Below are 20,195 nucleotides of genomic sequence, written 5' to 3'. Positions count from 1 at the left end.
TTTCTACGGTGCAACCAAAGAAAATGTTACAATTTAAGACACACTCTTTTATTATATGTTAAGCTCATGGCGGGGCTCACAGAAAATAATAATAATGGTAACGCTGTATAAAAAATGTATAATTGGAAAAATTAGGGTGAAAAACTGGGAAGACAACTCTGTTCAGTGAGAACTTTATTGAAAAAAAATACTTGAAAATAAACGTACATAAGTTTCTTTTAAAAATAACATTCAAAAGAAGCTCAAATTACTTTATTATAAATTACAATTAGAATAATGGTGACCAGTAATGACTTCTACGCAACATCTCAATTTATAGTAAATCATACTGTACAAGATATTTTCTTTCCTTCCACGCCCATACATAGAAGTTCGATCATTCCTCTGACGCGTCTCGCTTCCCGGCCGGTAGAAACCGTGAACTTTTTCAACGATTTTTCTTCCGGATCCCTTTTACGCTCTTAAAATTTTATAATTATACTAGGAAACGTACGCCAAATTGAAAGAAACAGCAAGCAAATATTTGATAAGAAAAGTTATTGTTTCAACAGTAACATTGCTAGACGTTAAATAATATGTCACTGAGACGGACGGCTGCTGGTATCTCCAGAACGAGATGCTCAAAACTAACTATATGCGATATCGTAAATTCTTCAGCCAGTTGCGGTCTTTGCTTCCATGCTTTCCTGTCAACCACTAGCGTGGTTAGACTGCAACCATAGACGAACTTACGTGCGAACTTACGTGTCATAGGTTACGTGTCGACGAACTTACGTGTCTAACCACAAGCGTGGTTAGACTGCAACCATAGACGAACTTACGCACACCGTAACTATGTTCAATAATGATGTATCCGCTAAATTACTTCTCATTAACATTACGATGGAAGCTGGCATAAAACATTACAATTTATACAACATTTATTCTTAACAGTTATCTCTATACATGGACCTTCACCTTACCTACAGAAGGCGATCTCGAAAATGTATAGACAGAGAATAAAAGCTATGAAATGGCAGAAATTTACAATTAAAAACTCGCCAGGAAGAAGTTAAATAACAAATAAAATGTATAAGATGTACACAAACGAACTATAATATACTTTGCATAGGTGCAGAGCTAATAGGCATTTAAACCGCAGTGACGCACGTTGAGATTTTACGCCTTGTGTTAAATTTATGAAATTCGAGAGCTGTCAGAAATTATGATTATGAAATCATTCTGTTAGAGTTAGACTTTATAATAAATAGACAAGGCTCTACCCTAAATATACAAATAAATAGACAGTGAACAAATTGATCGTAACCTTCTCTCGAAATAATTGATAAACTTCAGCTGCACCGAATAGCTCGAAGACAATAAATGGCGTAAAAATATCAAAATAATAATATTCAACAAATTTCCGCTTTAGTTATTCGCAAGCATCGACAATGTATTAGAACAGCGTAGAAAATAAATTTTTATTGACTTACGACAGGTCACAGCGATAGATTGGAAATATTCAACAAAATTTATAGCATAAATTTGAGACTCGCATTTATCGCTTGTGAATGCAAATGAATATTTTAAGAGCGAACAATTCGAGGCCACTTCAACTTTTCTGGGTCATTACAGGTAAATATTACATCCCCTTATTATTACATATTACAATAATAAACACTATTATTGCATTTACTGTGTCTTGGAGTAGGTCAGCGTCTTGGAGTTTGCCAGCAAATTCAGAGAACGGGATATTTTCAAAGAAGAACTGAGTCGTTAAGTAACCGTTATTACCAGCTCAATAAACGTTATATTGCATAATATTGATCCTAGGCATGGGTTTAGCGCCATGAATTTCTATTTATTATACCAAAATTAATATCAAAATTAACCTTTTCGGGTTAACGAATTGGCTTGTTGGTTTTCATCGGTGTAAAAAACGCGTTCACGTTCAGTTGAGATCGTAATAAAAATTAAGTTGATGTTTGCAAAGTTTGCGAGGTTACCAAGGTTCTAAGGGATGACTGTATCATTATGTTGAGAAGGACATCCTCATATAAATTGTGAAAAAAGAGTATGTAGAATTCATTTTTGTACAGCCGAGTTTACGTCTAGAACATTTAAGACCGATATATAGTGGTATTGTAATAATATACTGCACAGTTAGACGAATTTTGTCTTGTGTGCTCATTTTAATGACATGAGTAAGTTTAACTCAGGGATTCACAGGGTGACATCCAATACTTCCACAGCATTATGCGCGGATATAAGGCTAATAATCATACCATCAGTACCATTTGCAGATCTAATAATTATCATGCCATATTGGTTGCTGAAAGTTACTCCTAACATCGTCAAAAGTAGATCCGCTCATTCATTTGCCTTATGCGCAGGCATAACAATGATGATCAAATCATCATAACCATTTACTGATATGATTATCAGCCTATATTGGGTTCTACTAGTTTATTATCGGCATCGTCAGTAAGTAGGTCCGCTAGAGGCGCGCAGCCACAAAAAAAAATAGATACACCGATTCGCCAGCGCGAAGATTGTGGAGCACTGGAGCAACGCCGGCAACGATGTGTCGACCTTTACAAGACTGACCGCTGAACGCCGCTAGGAAAAACTGAACTACCTTCAGTGAAGTGAAACTAAAGGCTCGATCCTGACACAAAACACGGCAAAGACCAAAGGCTTGATCGCTGACACAAAACATAGAATGGACGAATGAAACTAAAGGCTCGATCGCTGACACAAAACACGACATAGACCAAAGACTTGATCAGTGACACAAAACACGGCATAGACCAAAGGCTCGATCGCTGACACAAAACACGGCATGGACGAACTGAAACTAAAGGCTTGATCACTGACACAAAACACGGCATGGACGAACTGAAACTAAAGGCTTGATCACTGACACAAATCACGGCATGGACGAATGAAACCAAAGGCTCGAACACTGACACGGCACGGACGAAGTGAAACCAAAGGCTCGATCGCTGACACAAAACACGGCACGGACGAAGTGAAACCAAAGGCTCGATCGCTGACACAAAACATAGCATAGACGAATGAAACTATAGGCTCGATCACTGACACAAAACACAGAATGGACGAATGAAACTAAAGGCTCGATCCTGACACAAAACACGGCATGGACGAACTGAAACTAAAGGCTTGATCACTGACACAAAACACGGCATGGACGAATGAAACCAAAGGCTGGATCGCTGACACAAAACACGGCATGGACGAATGAAACCAAAGGCTGAATCGCTGACACAAAACACGGCATGGACGAACTGAAACCAAAGGCTCGCTCGCTGACACAAAACACGGCATGGACGAATGAAAGCAAAGGCTCGCTCGCTGACACAAAACACGGCATGGACGAATGAAACCAAAGGCTCGCTCGCTGACACAAAACACGGCATGGACGAATGAAACCAAGACTCGATCGCTGACACAAAACACGGCATGGACGAATGAAACCAAAGGCTCGCTCGCTGACACAAAACATGGCATGGACGAATGAAACCAAGGCTCGATCGCTGACACAAAACACCGCATGGACGAATGAAACCAAGGCTCGATCGCTGACACAAAACAAGCAATCATTAGATCAGGTATTCAACAGCTGTCGTCAGTGGTGAACGTGTTGAGTCTATTGGACCTGTTAGGACACTTTGCGGTTCATTTCAAGGGCGTCATGAAACTTATGATTGCATGTACCAATCAATGACTAATTACACTGTCAGGTCGAAATCGTACACTAAGAATATTGGATGGGATGTATTGTTTAAATTCTTACCATTCTTACCCACAGCAGAAGAGCGGACGTTGCACTGATATGCTCTTTTACCGACCAAAACTGGGTCAGGATCACCAGCACCAGGACAAAAAGTACATCGCTATTTGGACAATGTCCTCTTCGTTACTTTGAGTGCAGCAAGAATTCGAGTAACTCATGATAATAGTATTTGCTCATTCAATCTACTTTTCAAGGAGCTTGTTTAAATAAACCTTGAGTGTCTGTCGCAGACCAGAGGCTGACAGCTACGTTGTAGGAAATATATTAGCCTAAACGCATGATATATTAGGGTTAGGCTGAATAGATAATAAATAGTGTTCAACTTTGATGTATAATCAATAACGTTTGACATTGATATTCGATAAATAAAGGTTGGCTGCAGACAGTTTATCAATTTTTTCACAGGCCTGTTGAACAGGCTATACCAAAGCGGTAATAACTACTTTAAATTGAAATTTGTATTGACGAAAACAATATATTTGTCGTCGTTTTTACATACAGCAGATTATATGCCGAATAAACTATGCATGTTGATATTTAATGTATATAATTCGATCAGTCGTATAGAGCAACAAGATGATAGGAAGACAGAATTCAACATGGTACATTTCTATCATAATTTGAACGATTAATTACTATACGTGCTAACCTACATAGCAAATACGGTCGTTATAAATCTTAGCACACAACTCTTATGCGATGCTAATATTTCATAACAATTTTTCAAAGAACAGTGTTGTGAATATTTTGAAGAAAATAATGGTAAACCCTCAATTACATCAGGAAAATAATTCTTGCTCACTTCACAGCCTTAAATCACTACAGTTTGTTCACAAATTTAATCTAAAGATACATTGCCTATATACAAAGTAAGCCTAACTTCTGAGCATAACTACTACATAAGATCACACTCAGGGAAATTTATTGATCATGTCCAAATAATGATTCACTTTCTGACGTAGCACTGATGCGCCATTCTTTCTGGGCCAAACTTGTTCAGGATGACCCATACAAGCACCGATGTACTCTTTTTTCTGGGTCAAACTGCATCAGGATGACCCACTGGGGAGGCAAAAAGTGCACTCATACAGGCACCAATGTGCTCTTTTTTTCTGGGTCAAACTGGTTCAGGATGACCCATACAAGCACCGATGTGCTCTTTTTTCTGGGCCAAACTGGATCAAGATAACCCACTAGCTGAGGAGACAAAAAGAGCACCCATACAGGCACCAATGTGCTCTTTTTTTCTGGGCCAAACTGGATCAGGATGGCCCATACAGGCACTGATGTGCTCTTTTTTCTGGGTCAAACTGGTTCAGGATGACCCACTGGGGAGACAAAAAGTGCATCACTATTTGGACAAAAAGTCTCATTTCTCTGAGTGTTGCAGGGAGGGTCACTGGATGGAGTTCTGTTGGATGATCCAGGCGAGCACGTCGGGGGGCGGCGCCCCGACCAACTGGCTGGGGCCCGTGACCTCATCGCACACATACGCACCTGCACGACCAAACAAAATACATGGCATTAATATTATGTGTTATTTCACACTTATGTTACATGTCATACATTGCAAGAAACACAAGAGGATATTAATATTATGTGACTTTACACTTATTATGTTACATATCATACATCGCAAGAAACACAATATGATATTAATATTATGTGACTTGCTATGACATTTTGTCGCTGTATAGTGATATAGATATCATATTCGGCTGCTATATCGATGGTCGTCAGAGAAGACAATGCTGTCGTTCATTCTCGGTATATTGCTCCTATCGAGCGTTACTTATTAACTTAAGTTCTGCTATTTTTACTTATCGCTACTTTAAGTAGTTATTAAAGGAAAAATCTTCATTTTGAGAGTTTTACACTAGGGTTACCATGTAATTTCTCTTCATTTTCACGGTAGTCTCTGAAGATCATATTCAGATTAGATCATCTTTAGATAACATTTAGATTAAGTTATTATGTATTGGTACTCCTACAAACTATATGCTCTTTCAGCGTCAAAATGTTAAACTAGATTCAGAAAAATTACAAAAGAAGATCCAAATTTGCCGTCGGACAAATTCCGTTGCGGTTTTTTATTTATATCCATTTGACATAAAACAATTCCACAAAGTTATGTTGTTATGTTGATGCACCTACACCCTGGCGTCAAATTATTCTGCTCCAGCCTGACCTATTGCGAATAATTAAAGGAAAGTCTCAACCGCTTCATGAAGACATAAGTCAACACGGGCCGTCGGCTGGTCAGTGGACACCCGCAACACGCACACCGCAAGCGCGCCTCAAGCAGCAGCATAACTGTACTGTGCGCGGCGCCTGGTCGCGCTAGCTTTCTTCTGACATGCCGACACTGCGCNCATGACAACCAGCAGTGGCTGCCATGACAAGCAGCACATGACAACCAGCAGTGGCTGCCATGACAACCAGCAGAGACTGCCATGACAACCAGCAGTGGCTGCCATGACAAGCAGCACATGACAACCAGCAGTGGCTGCCATGACAACCAGCAGAGACTGCCATGACAACCAGCAGTGGCTGCCATGACAAGCAGCACATGACAACCAGCAGTGGCTGTCATGACAAGCAGCACATGACAAGCAGCAGTGGCTGTCATGACAAGCAACACATGACAACCAGCAGTGACTGCAATGACAATCAGCAGTGGCCGCCATGACAACCAGCAGTGGCCGCCACGACAACAAGTAGCAGTAGTAATTCAAGCACAGTTTTGTCAAACATGACCAATTAAAGCACCGAACTTTTAGCCACCTCGATCATGATTACACGTAACCTCTAGTCACGCATTCCTAGTTCAATTTACAAAGCCTTCAGCAACAATACGCTGTTACATCCTCCATAACAACTCTGAAGAACTGAACTCACGAAAACCCTGTATCTTATTTACTTTATAATTTCCTGTTTTTAAGTGGATTATCTTCATCTAAAGAACCTATCAATAAAGTGAAGTATAAATGTCCTGCTCTTGTGCTTTTTCATTCAGGAACATCGCTTCAAAGAAGCAATTTTTTAATTTGATAAAAGACTGAACTCGAGTGTCATATTTTGCACGTACGTACAATAAATGTACGTGCAAACGCTGTAAAGCTCTAGCAGAAAGCTGCATGCTGGAAGACATGAGCACTGAGCAGTGCCGTCATAAAGATTATATACAGGGGGAACTCCGTTAGACGGCAGACAAGTGAGACTGACTGACCATCACGTCAACGATAGAACGCTGCGAAAACAAGAGAGAGTTTTAATGGTTAATATAATGGAATATAATGCCGGGAGACTTAGTTCGCATCAAGATCGTAACTAATAAACTAATGAAAGTTACAAGCAGAACAACCATTAACCAGTAAATTAGCTACCAAACGTACATGAAATCAACAACTGATTCGTGTGATGCGTTCTTAAGTACGACACTCTATGAAAAAAATGTCGATATAGCTTTTAATAACTGGAGCGTAAAATACTATCAGCGGCCATGAAAAGATTGATGATAATGGAGAAGAAGCGGTCAAAACTAAACGTTCACCAGGCCTTATGTTGTTGTAGCAGCCGGGCAGCTTCTTGAGGTATCTCACTTACGCGAGTGATGAACGATCTGCTATCATCACAAGCTCTGCCTAATTGCTGCCAAGATTTCGACTATACAAAACTGAGGAACGGAGATGCCTAAGATAGTAACGAAGATACCTGGGCCCATACTTTCAAAAAAAGTTAAGAGATCGTAAGTTCATCAGCCAATCATTGACGGCCTTTCAAGCAATATCCACCAATCATAGACATGAAAATAGAGCGTAAGTACTTACGTTTATATACTTAGCGAATTTTGAAAGTATGGCTCCGGAGCGCTAGATAATGTCAGTCGTAAACAGTATGCCTACGTCTTAGCGCAATCAGGATCAACAACCACCAAAAAAATAGATCAATAATCACTGCAGTGAGTGACAGAGAGCGCATTTTCTCGTGCCTAAATCAGTTTTCATGAATGGAAGATTCAGCAAGCATCTAAATCGACGAAAACGTGAAATCACGGACGGACGGACGGACATGACGAGCACAAAGCGCCTTTTTCCCCATAAATGAGAAAATGCGCTATAAAAACACAATACGTACAGGCAATAGTATAGATAATGAAACATTAAGCAAGTTAAAATCGCTTAATGACAAGCTAATCAATTCACCAAAACCTACCGCTTCCATAAATAAGTCCTTGTTCAAAATGTATATAGTTTCATTCACGAGGGACGTTGTGCAGCATAGCTGGCAACGTAGATGTTTTTTCTGATGCCAGACTGCCAATCATTGAAGAACGTATATTATAGGCCAATATTTGGCGAGCTAAATAAGCATGCTGAATCACTAGTTTTTATGTGCGAGCCTAAGCTCTGTCAATAGAAACTCAGCTTTAAGGCAGATGCAGTTCGCTAAAATACGCTCCGTCATTATAGAAGCTGTACAATTGTGAACTCGAACGTGTAAAATTGTTGAGAATTACATTTTACAAGGTCGCTTAAAATATTACAGAAGTTGTCAGGAAAATTTAATCATTTAAACGAAATTGTTTAAAGATAAAAAATCAAGCGCTGTGAACCTTTAAACTGACAAAAGTAGGCATCAAGTGGTCAGAAAATAGAGCAAAGAAGGGTCGGTAAAATGTTTAAAGTATTTGCTGGGAATTCTAAAGGAACACGAACTTGAATCAATCTTCACAGCATAAATTCGAGTGTGAAAATTCGATGTAAACGTCGAGGAGAGAAATAGCATTGAACCTCGTTAAGTTAATAACAAGAGAAGCATCAAGTGACCAGAAAATCAGCGGCTGTGAAGTGAGTCAATCATCCGCTATCTCCTAAACATTCGATTTATAACGTCGATCTTCCATTCTTTTCGAAAAATTCTACAGAAAAACGAACCTGAAGCCATACCATCATATATAGAGAGAACATCCATCATATATGTAGAGAGAGAGAGGCAGTGACAAACCATCATATAGAGGGAGACATACCATCATATAGAGGGAGACATACCATCATATAGAGGGAGACGTACCATCATATGGAGTGTGAGAACATATGTTAGCGAAAAGACAGCCGAGGTTTAAGCGCAAAATAGCAAAGTCAACCTTGACACTTCGGCTCGCTTGGTCAACTCTAGAGGCTCCTGTAGGATCAACCTAACTCAAGGACTCCGCTGCATCACAGCTGACCGCGAGTTACGCAACGCATCTTACTCACTGCCTCTACTAATGATCCTTGCCTATAACAAATAATTGCTACAGAGTGAAGGGGAGTCGTGAATTTATTCGCCCTTTTCTGATCATGTGAAGCAGATTTGTTTTTAAAAGAGAAATGCTCCCGAAATAAATAAAGTAAACCAAGTAATGTTTGCTCATTTCATTTTAGCCATTTACTTTTTTTGAACATGACTTTAAAAGACAATGCTGATTTTTCTACTGCCATTCATGCAGGCAAGGAAAGGAAAATGCAGTGTCAAAACAAGTGACCCCGGTGCAATGTTCCGATCAATACAATCACATATGCAAGTAAGTCAGCATGAATAATCAGCAGCTTGATTTGTGGTCGACAGTGGATAGATATAATCTTGATCTGACATCACTCAAGCTCGATTATATTATTTTTCGCATAATGAACACTTTTTCATGCATTAAAAATAAATATGAAATATATTCCGAAACGGACAGCAATTCTGACACATGCACGGCCCGCATTGACCATTAATCAACTTCAAAGGGATAGAAACAATTCTATTTATTAGCATTGTTTTTAGAATAACAAGATGAGCATTGTTTTTAGAATAAAAATAAATTGTTTAGAATAAATTGTTTTTAGAATAAAAACAATTTTTTAACTCCGAAAACTCTTTTCATAACTCCGAAATCACTTTTTACGAATCTGATGATTGATTATGAACAATGAATTGACCCATTTCCCTGAACGCATTAAGAGAAACGTTCACTACAACACAAATCCGCACCGTTCTAGATAGGAAGTTGAGGGTAATGAACTCAAGCGCACACACAGTAACGTGTCAATTGAGAGGTAGTGGCACGCTAGGTAACCGCTCGTTTCCTTAACCTTTAAGACTTCTTCGTGGCCCGACCCCTCAGAGGTTATGCGCTACAAGATTCCGTTATTCGTGAGCTGTACGTCGGTGCGTAGAAAAATTTATGACTGCAATATCCAATCCAAAAGCAATCCAATATGCAATCCATCCAATAATAAATGCAAATGCGTTTTTCTGGTATCATTCATTTTTCTGAATTGTGAATTTGGAGGAGGAAATATGGAACTTAATGTAACACATTATAGAATGTAAAAACATTAAAAATTGGAGAAGATAATTACCTTGCCGGTGGCTTCAAGGGCCTTTGCACCGAAATAAATACAGCTTGAACCAAGTCAAATTAAGGTAAGAAATTCATTATAAAAAAATGTGCATTTAAGTCTCAAACGCAAATGTAAAAATAATTAATAGTATTTTGCGCCAAAGACTTTCTCACAATAAATCATTTTTTCTTTTTCCTTACTGTGAGTTTCTCAGAGGTGGCCATTTCCTGCTCTATTTCCACATTTCCTGTTCTAATCACAGTCAGCGTGAGAAATGTGCTCGATAGCGTCTAAAGATCTCGATAGCGTCTAAATAAGGACCTAAACTTGTTTAAATCATTATTCCCCGATTTTGAAAATTACCTGCAGCAAAATTAATTGATAACACCGAGTGAATTTAAAATTGTTTACTCGGTCAGTGCAGGGAAAAGCTGACCACATTCTTCCCGAAAAATTCTAATGTACAAAACTTCACCGCAATTATTGCGCTCACAATAAAGCAAAGGCACACAGCATATGCGCACGAATTGGGTTCCGAGCGGAAAGTATCCTGGCGCCGCGCAATCAAAAATAGTTACAAGTTTGTTACTCCATCAGCAAATCACTGCTGGTTTCTCAAGCTAAAATCACCAACCATAGAAGAGAAATCGGCCGTTTCGTATACATAAGCCGCTACGCGAACTTGGGTCGCTACGTGTAATTAAGCAAGTTTTGACAGTACGGCGAATCGACAAATGAAGCAAACGCCTTCAACAGGTGCACGGCAACGAATTTAGCATTGCGCTGTAGGTGCAAAAATTGGGCCATTGCCAGGCCAAGCTAGTGAGGGCAAGTGGGTTGCTCCATGCAAACCTACGCTGTGCGTAACAAGATTGTGGCTGAGAAAACAAGGTCAATGAGAAGAGCATTTACGGCGGTGCATGGCTACAGCCATGATAATCAGGGGCGCGATCAACAGTTGATGGTTCTGATTAGCGCAGCGCTTAAATTTGATGCCAGCTATTTATATGCAGTTGTAACCATACAAGAAAAAGTCATCAGTTTAGTCATCAGTTCATCATTCATCAGTTCATCAAGTCATCAGTTTTAACAGTTTAGATCAATTCTTCGATTGATATTAAGACTAGTCATAAGAAATATCGTAACGATTATTCAATATAAGATTAGATGTACAAGACGCTGGAGTAAAGGGTGATGAATTTTATGATTTGAGAACAAATACAAAAACGGGGTAGTTAATACACTTATTCGTTAAATAGTATTCGTGAAATAATATCAATTAATGCTTACTGCACGTAGACGAGATCACAAATGTCATAATAAATTACTTTCAAACGAAGCAAATGATTTTAAGTATACACTATTTAATTTAGATAACTTTAGATAATTATCATTTTCTTGTGATAGACGAATAACGTGAAACTTTACTCGCTCACTGTACACCATTTTCCTGAAACTGTACTTACTTACCCTGGTATTTAGCCAGCAAATTGGAAACCTTGACCATTATTCAATGCAGCCTAGGTGAATAATTACTCATATCCCTCAAATGTAAAGTTACCTTGGCAAGAATAATGAACAGCAAGATTACAGTATGAGAACACACGGTTGCAACGACAGAGTGATGATGTCGAAGTCGACAACGGAAAAGGATTTAGGAGTTAACATCGACAATGAGTTGAAATTTTCTAAGCATATTGAAGGTCAAGTTAATAAAGCCAATAAACGACTTGGACTGTATTAATAGCGAGTTAGATGAACCTCATTGCCGCCAGTTTGCGTCCTAAGGACGAAAACAAAAAAAAATATAACTCAGTACTCACTGCAGTGAGTAACAGAGAGCGCATTTTCTCGTCGACGAAAACGTGAAGTCACGGACGGACAGACAGACGGACGGACATGACGAGCACAATAGCGCATTTTTTCCATTAATGAAAAAATGCGCTAAAAACGAGGACTAGCGCCATCATCAGTACAAAATATTTTTATATAGAAGTACAATCAGTAAATATATAGGGTTTTATGTTCCTTCGTCATTTTATTCGACTTAGATTTTGATCTCTTTTGTGCATGTTAAGATTTTTGAACTGATAATAAATCTGGTCTCCAAAACTTTTTTAATAGAGATATATTAAATCTACTTGGCGTTTTCTTTGCTTCTGAATTCTTAGCGAAAGTAAATGATGTATAAACCTTCATTTCATGCCTTTCACATATTGTAATTGCGTAAATTTGAATTTCGTCCAGACAACAAAAATAAAATGAACGTTATTTTTCAATTTCTAATATTCGACAGTGATAACTATCGTTGAGATTCGAGCGAAAAATAAGAAGTGTTGATTTATCAAAGTAAAACAGGATAAAATACGCCTCTCGTTGATATGTTAGAAAGTTGTTCAACAGCCCGCAGAAACTCTTGCTTTAAAGGATAGGCTGCATGCAAGCCGAGTAATATAGGGCAATATACTTGTCTCGTTGATATGATGACTTATAAAAGTAATATAGGGTAATATACTTCTCTCGTTGATATGATGACTTATAAAAGTAATATAGGGTAATATACTTCTCTCGTTGATATGTTAGAAAGTTGTTCAACAGCCCGCAGAAACTCTTGCTATAAGGATAGGCTGCATGCAAGCCGACTGATTGCGAACGCCGCCCAGCGATCGGTCAGTCACATGAGCGACAATAGTTACGGTCGCTCACCGACTCATGCGTGCAAACAGCGCTATAAACAAGCTCGTCATTCTCCTTTTCTGATAAACTTGAATGCAAAGAAGCTGTTAATTGAGACAATGCACTCGATACGACTCGTTCATGGACTTGTTTAATCTCATTTACTTGAGAAGCGGTCGACAATGATCGGTTTAAGCGCTTTAAAGGGTCGAAGCGGTTTAAGATCATTCATTTGGAAGCTGTCGACCATATGCTATGCATAAAGGAAATAAGAAAATTTCGAAGCGAGATCCTGACGAAATTTAGTCACAGCTGTATAAAATAATACGCAAACAAAATAGTTGATTCAGAATTTTATTTACTTCAATAAAAACTTCCCAGTCTTGGGCTAAAACATCTTGATTTGTTTTTCCCAGATTTGGGCAAAATGTAATCTCGAGTATCTGTTCTCCTTCACGAATGCACTTTAAAAACGTGCATGCACATCCCAGATTTGAGCGCTATTCCGATTGCAAAACATTGGACAAAAGAAGCGATACGTACGTTGGGTCGTTCGAGCTTTACAGCAGATGGTATCGCGAGCGATGCTTCGGACGCACGCGATCCCTCGCTCGAAAAAAAACGTGCGTTGGGTTTTGCTGAGCGAGAAAATAAAGTATATCGCGAAAAATTACATAATGTTACTGAGATCTTTGTGGCAATTAGATATCATCGATTTATTACGTAACGAAATAGCTACGACTGGCGAGAAAAAGATATTTTAGCTGTACATAATTTTTTTTTGGTCACTGACTGATAATAGACTTCGTCGCAGCAGATCGACAATCATCAACTATTTTTCTTGAATTAAGTCCTTCATGTTAACTTGCCACCAAAGAATGAAGTGAAACAAAATATCGGATAAATTCTAAGGAAACATGAGTTTTTCCTTTTAATTCATCATGTAAACTTTTGGAACAGATGCAATTATTTCAAGAAAAAAACTTACATACCCGACTCGTTGTAGTTAGGAAAATCAATCGATTAGATATTAACTAGAAATAAGAACATTAAAAGGATGAATTCAAAGAAGAAATGATGACAAAATATACCTATCGATATTCTTCAGAATTTTACTAGCTTTTGTTAAGACCGCAAAAATTATTGAAGCGCGCTGCGGCATCGGCCGCTTGCATTAGGGCTTGTAAGACCGACGAAGTTAACCTTTAGATGATAACGAGACAAAACAGTTCGTAGTGATGACGAGTGTCAGACAATTACTGCCTAGCGGATCAAGGACATCAACGAGGAACACATGCGTGCACTAGCGATCCTCAACAGCGGATCCAGGTGTAAAAATATCTACTGTCGGAGCCGAAAATTAATTGTCGGAGCCGCATGATTCCAGCTTCCAACTCTACCGTACATTTGAGCCACAAAAACTAGAAATTTAACCGAAACAGGTAACTTTGAAGCCATCGAATACTAGATTCCAGTTCGACAATTATGCTGAATCGTCAAATTTAAAATATTCCCAAAAAGCCTAATTTTAGAGTAGGGAGATTTCAGAAAAAAAAACATACCTGTGTGGGCGGTGAGCCAAAAGTATCACGTCACAACCGACCCATGCGCGCCGCGGTCAAGGGTGGAACGCTCTAATGGAACGCCTTGTGTAATGTAATGCTATGCATCGAGATAGATATTTGAATATGGGTGTGACCGCACCAGGGTAATATAGGCAACAAAAAACGAGCTTCGTTACAACAATTATAGGGATTTAATTAAAGTGATGAATATAGTACATAAAGGTATCTTACTAACGGCTCACTCTGTACGGATAAAAGATACCTTTACGGCTCTGTACGGATTGGTCGGATTAAACAACATTGTACTATTTACTCTAAAATTATTCACACTTTAATATGTACTGTAAAGCTTCGTATAGTTGAGGTATAGATGAATCACGAATTTTGATTTAGAGTTTCGAGAATATACAGTGCTTGTACGTTTTTAACAAGGTTTAGCTGAACATTTGAATTTTTCAATAGAAGAAAAATGTTTGCAGTTTTCAGAGAGTAGGTAACATGATTGTAAATTAAATTATTAACATAAATTTGAACTTACTTTGACAAAATTGAGAACCAAATTCTGACGTTGACTTTGGAAATGTTCTTGCAATGCTGCAGCGATCGTCAAAATTATGCCTCCCGGTCACAGCGTTGTGACACCTTTTTTTAATGCCATATCAAAGGGCAAGGAAAAGTGGCAAAAAAACGAACGCTCTCCTATTTCAATCCTGAAAGAGATTTCAGGGAATATAAATTTCTAACCGCAAAATTGCAAAAGGACTAATAAATGGAATATACGTACGCATACTTATATTAGCCGCACTATTCTACTGTTCACTATTGCTGAACAAATTCCACGTAATAACGCGAAAAAAATCCAAGCAGCATACAAAAAAATGTAAAAATCTGAGCTAAAAAAAATAAGAAGCTTTCTCTGCGACCAAAAAAATTAAGTTGGAAAAGACACGAAAGCTTTTTACATGAACGCACACGAGTTCGTCATAGGTTTCGCCCGCCCAGCGACAAAAAACCAGCGGAGAAGGAAAGAGGAGACTCGGTTCGGTCGCACTGCAGGACGCAGTGAAGAGAATTATAGTCATGAGCATTAGTCATGAATATTAGCCATGAATATTAGTCATGAATATTAGTCATGAATATTAGTCATGAATATTAGTCATGAATATTAGTCATGAATATTAGTCATGAATATTAGCCATGAATATTAGCCATGAATATTAAGTCATGAATATGCGACCACCGTCGTGATGGGTCAATGGTCGTAACAGCCTTAATTGCGGCCTGTGTCTGTGCACTCTGCAGCCGCGAACACATTGAAATTAGGAACACGGCCCGCCATAGAGGAAAAAACTGTTCTCGTTATAGCCATCGGGGGTAAAATTAATTGCCATAAATTTCATAGTACATGGAAACGGTCGACCATAGAGCGTTAACAGGCAAATCGCTCGTATGTGACTTTAATCAACTAAGTGTCAAGTGTTTCGTGGCACGCAACATTGATTTAAGTAGAAATTACGTTTGACTTGCAGATGAATTTTAAATAAAAAAAAAGATGATATTGAATAAATTATTTGCACAATGATCAGTGAGTGAACTGGACATGAACGATCAGAGTTATGACGATGTTGTGGAGGAAATATAGTTTAAAATATTATACCGTAACATGCATAACTAAATGCCCCTCAATGTGCAATGATTAGAGTTTGATAAATGTCAAAAGGAAGACATATTACATAAGCAATAACGTCCCAAAATATCGAAACTGCTCGTGCTCATAATTGTTTTGCAGAAAAAAATTATTTCATGTGCCCTCCTCACCGACCATCGCAAGATTTCAACGCACCTCGGCCGGGTGTGGTCAAGTCATCGTTCGTGAAGTTTCCATAAAGATGAGAGAAAACTCAGCGCCCTTGACATTGATAGAATTTTGACTTTTGCACATTCTCCTCATACACCAATGCATGACGCGCCCACGAAACGCAAATGTCACGAGGCTGTAGCACATAATTATTGCTGCCTCCATGAACATGGCGTAACCTTTTGTTGAAAAATAAGTTGGTTAACAGTTGAGATAAGAACTAAGATTTTACCATAAAAGAGAGCCGATTCAGTCTTCGCAGTAGTAGCCGAACTGTGAAGTGAGTCGACGATTTGATCGTGAATGGCTCATTAACCGCGGCGGAATCAAGGTTGTGTAGTTAGAGTTTAGACGATATATGCGATGGTACATGACAGTTGTTAGAACATAATTACAAACAGCACATACCCGCGCGTAATTAGAGAACGTTGAAAGAACTGTGCATCGGAAGTTGTATAAATAAATCCCTGGCGCAACTTCTTAATTTCGTTCTTCAGTTCTGCAGTTATTATACCAGCCTGATTTGTAAACATGAAGGCTCGCGGTTATTCAAGTTAGCGATTGTCCAAAATGTTATGCGATTATATGATTTACATAGTCTTAGAACCCGTGCAAATATAAATTACATCAAATTTAATAAATATCAACATTTAAATAACAATTTTGAGAAACCAACCAAAAAGCAACCAAAAACGATGACAATTACAAATTTTAAAAGCTTATATCTTCATTGAAAGTGATCTGCAAGATTACTTTCTTGAATTACTCGAAAGTTCCCTTATACCCAACACTTGGCAGTAACTATCCCAGCGCGTGCAAGCGACAGAGCTACAATAACCCTCAGTTACAAGGGGCAGCGTTGACAACGTTTATATCCCAGTTAATTACTGATTATTGGGGCAACGAGAGTGTGGAAAGAGCAGGCTTCATCAAACAAAAACGCGCCATGGTCTATGCAATCAAAGAGAATTGAAGTTTTTTGCTGGGCTCTCTGATTTAATGCACTTTTTATACAGCTCAATTATCCGCACTGAGCAATATGATGTCAAATGTAAATAACTTAAGGCTTTATTATTTGAAAAATAACTTTTATCGTCACTCAAATAATTCACATTATTATGGAGCTCAGTGGCATAAATTTTAGAGACGATTGATCGGTTCGGCTTAAACTGAGATAAGAAACTAAGATAAGAAAAGAAATGAAGTCTCCAAATCAATAAAGATAAACGGAAATTGGCAAAAAATTGAAAAATCAATTGCTATTATAGTCTTGATTAGGTATAAGTTAGTATTAAAAAAGTGTCGATTTATTTCACAGTACGACATAAGTGGGCAAAAATTATTCACATTTAAAGAGTATAAAAAAGAAATAACGCTCGACTTTCAGAAGACGAGCGAGAAAAGCAACCCAAACGATATTTTTGATAATTAGCTCAAAACATCCCAAATTTCAATATGCCCTATAAGTTGGATCTCAGTCACAGCTAAAGTATTAAGAACTATGCTATGACTTGAAGTGTACATGGAGTGTAACTGTTTTACGGTCATCACCAGGTCATGAACTGAACATGTTCACCCAGGTAATGTGGACATGTTTAAGCATGTTCATGTAACTGCAAATAACACATTAACGAAGAACAATTTTCGAAACAGCGAAAAAAACGTTCCTTCCCCTATCAAAATTAGGCATGAAATTTCTCGAACGCGATAAATACAGTTGAACTCGTCGCCTGACACATACACTAGAAAAAAAATATAACTCAGTACTCACAGCAGTGAGTGACAGAGAGCGCATTTTCTCGTCGACGAAAACTTGAGGTCACGGACAGACAGACGGACGGACAGACGGACNACACGGTACATACAATGAGTAGAAGTAGTGATCAATGATGGCACTTTTACCGGGGGGCGAAATAGTACATTCATCTCATAGTATTCAGGTCACACGTCATGAAGAGCACCTGCTGTAGCGAGTTTACAGCACTTAGCTAATTCATTTAATTCATTGTGTAGAAAAATACAGATTGAGTATGCAGTTTCTGTGTTCATATTCTGCATGTATACTTTAGTGAAACTGAAGAACGGTTCATATTTTTTAATGATGACGAATCGTAGATGCATGTTAAATCCTTGCATGCAAGGAACAAATTAAGTGAAACATAAACTTTCATCCGAAATAATTTAAAATGGAAGTATGGATCAAAATTGGAAATAAAATATGCATACTCAACATAGAAAATAGTGCGTGTGATTCACACATAGTCGAAATTATTCCCTATTCTGTCTTCACAGTTCACTTCAAAGCTAGGTAACTAAAATGCTAGAATTAAAGCAATTATATACATTGCAATGCATTTGAAGTTACTTTTAATCAATTTTATACCGATGGAAAAGAATTTAGAAGAATGAAGTTGATTAATCGCGAGTCAGATGAACCTAATTGCCGCTAGTTTGCGTCCTAAGGCCGAAAACAAAAATTAACTCAGTACTCACTGCAGTGAGTGACAGAGAGCGCATTTTCTCGTCGACGAAAACGTGAAGTCACGGACAGACGGACAGACAGACGGACGGACAGACGGACGGACAGACAGACAGACGGACATGGCGAGCACAATAGTGCATTTTTTCCATAAATTAGAAAATGCGCTAAAAACGCATTTCAACAAAAATTCAAGTTTGCGTCGGTTGCAACTTATACAACCTCGTATAATTTGATCTTTATATTCTCTCTATTTGATTAACTTTAAATTATAATATTCTCTTAATAATTATTCAAATTATAATATTCTCTGATCTTAATATATAATAATATATTAAGATCAAATTATAATATTCTCTATAATTTGATCCTTATTATACCAGCCAGAAACAGGTAAGTCGCTCCCACCGTGGCTTTGTCTGCAGGTAGCGTTACTCGTGTTATTTTATATGTGCGTTAAAAAATATGCTTTGTCTATTTTGCCTTTATATAAACGAGGTGCCTTAATGGAACAATTATTTCAGAAATAATAAATCGGACTTTATTTTTACATAGAGTTTCAACAGTTTTTCAAGTTTTCTAAAAACTTCTTTTTCAATTACACTTAGGCGTCGAATAATGATTCTGGATAAAAAAGAAACGATCGCAGTTCTTAATAATTTATCGCAGGAACAATTATTTGAAATCGTAGCTATCAATCTCTTATCTTCATGAATGTAATAATAAAATAATGCCAGCAGATGATAAAAGTTCACATACCGACTCGAGAAAGAATTGAGAAAGTTTACCTATTAACAAATGGGAGTGCTCAGACCATATATATGAAGAATCCATTATTTCGTTTCAAAGTAATTAACATTAACTAAAAATGCGTTCTCTCTATAATTCCTTTTCATTTAACTGATAAAACCGCTTATCTCAGCAAATGCAAGCAGTAATCCGGAGCAGCAGATGTGACCCAGTTTTTAGCGCATTTTCTCATTTATGGAAAAAATGCACTATTGTGCTCGCCATGTCCGTCTGTCTGTCCGTCCGTCCGTCTGTCCGTCCGTCTGTCCGTGACCTCAAGTTTTCGTCGACGAGAAAATACGCTCTCTGTCACTCACTGCAGTGAGTACCGAGTTATATTTTTTTTTCAGCTTATTTAAAGCCATCAAAATGAGCAGGGAATCGTGTAGGTATAAATTGCCTCTAATATGTTCGCTCACAGAATCAAGAACAAACTCAGAAAAATGTAATAGTTATAATATCCAAATAGTGACATAATTTCTGCACGTAGCACTGATACCCCCTTTAGCTGGGCCAAACAGCTGGTCAGAATGACTGACACAAGGGCGAAAAGTGCATAGATATTAGGACAAAGTCTCACTTATTTCTTCGAGTGCAAGCTTCGGCCGCAGCTAAGAAACTCAATAGCACAGCGGTGGCCGAGACACGTTTTTTTTAAAGG

The sequence above is a fragment of the Hyalella azteca genome, unplaced genomic scaffold, assembly GCF_000764305.2.
Source record: "Hyalella azteca isolate HAZT.00-mixed unplaced genomic scaffold, Hazt_2.0.2 contig7925, whole genome shotgun sequence".
Classification (NCBI taxonomy): Eukaryota; Metazoa; Arthropoda; class Malacostraca; order Amphipoda; family Hyalellidae; genus Hyalella; species Hyalella azteca.
Note: the sequence above shows the minus strand (reverse complement) of the source record.